Below are 1024 nucleotides of genomic sequence, written 5' to 3'. Positions count from 1 at the left end.
GCGGTAATAATTATTTTTTATAATTGTTTTTGTTATAAAATGTGTTAAAATATTATTATTTTTTAATTTTTTAAAAATTATTTTTAATATCAGCATATTAAAATAACTTTAAAATAAAAAATATTTTTTTTTTATAAAAACACTTTTAAAATATAAAAACATAAGGGTATATTAATATTTAATTTAATCATGTATAAAATGAAGAGTTACTGTCCGAAATATATTTGTAAGAAATTACCCCAATTTAATAGCGAATCAGTGCTGCATATCAAGACTTGAACCGACTGTGTTCAGTCTTCCCATCTTCTTTGTTCTTCTCACCGCATTCTCTGTATTTTTCTCTGCTGTTTTGTTTTGTAGCCGCATGCCCTGAAAAATACAGCCAATCTCTCTTTTCTTTCCTTTTAGCTGTACACAATCACACGCTTTCTTTTATTTATTTATCTTGGGATTGTAAGTGCTAATGACAGAGATGTAAATGGAGACACGGAGAGTGATGCACATAATTTTGGTATTGTTCTGCTGAAGATGTTAAACGGAAGGAAATCGAACGATAGAGATTGCGAGCCTCCGGGCATTGTTGAGCGGGCATTGCCTTTGATAAGGAGGGGAAGGGCAGCTGCCATTATCGACCGGAATGTGCCTTTACCGAGAGATGTGGAACCACTTCTTAAACTTGCTGATGTAGCCGAGCTTACATTGGTGGATAATCCCAGCAAGCGTCCAAACATGTCTAATTTGGAAAAAAAATTGATCAAATTGTGAAAATTAGGTTGATATTATGATCAAATTCATTCACGAATCGAGAGCTTTGCGAGGAACATTCGATGAGCGCTTACAAATTCTAGTGAATATTTGTAGCAAACAAGTTTGTTTCATATAAAACTATCTGGAGAGGGGGTTGTGATTTTTAAAATTTTAAATTTTTTTGTTTAATTTTTTTGTATTATTATTATTATTATTTTAATGTGTTTATGAGAAAAATATTTTTAAAAAATAAAAAACTATTATTCTAATATATTTT

Source organism: Populus euphratica, unplaced genomic scaffold (genome assembly GCF_000495115.2).
Source record: "Populus euphratica unplaced genomic scaffold, PopEup_1.0 scaffold29.1, whole genome shotgun sequence".
Lineage (NCBI taxonomy): Eukaryota > Viridiplantae > Streptophyta > Magnoliopsida > Malpighiales > Salicaceae > Populus > Populus euphratica.
Note: the sequence above shows the minus strand (reverse complement) of the source record.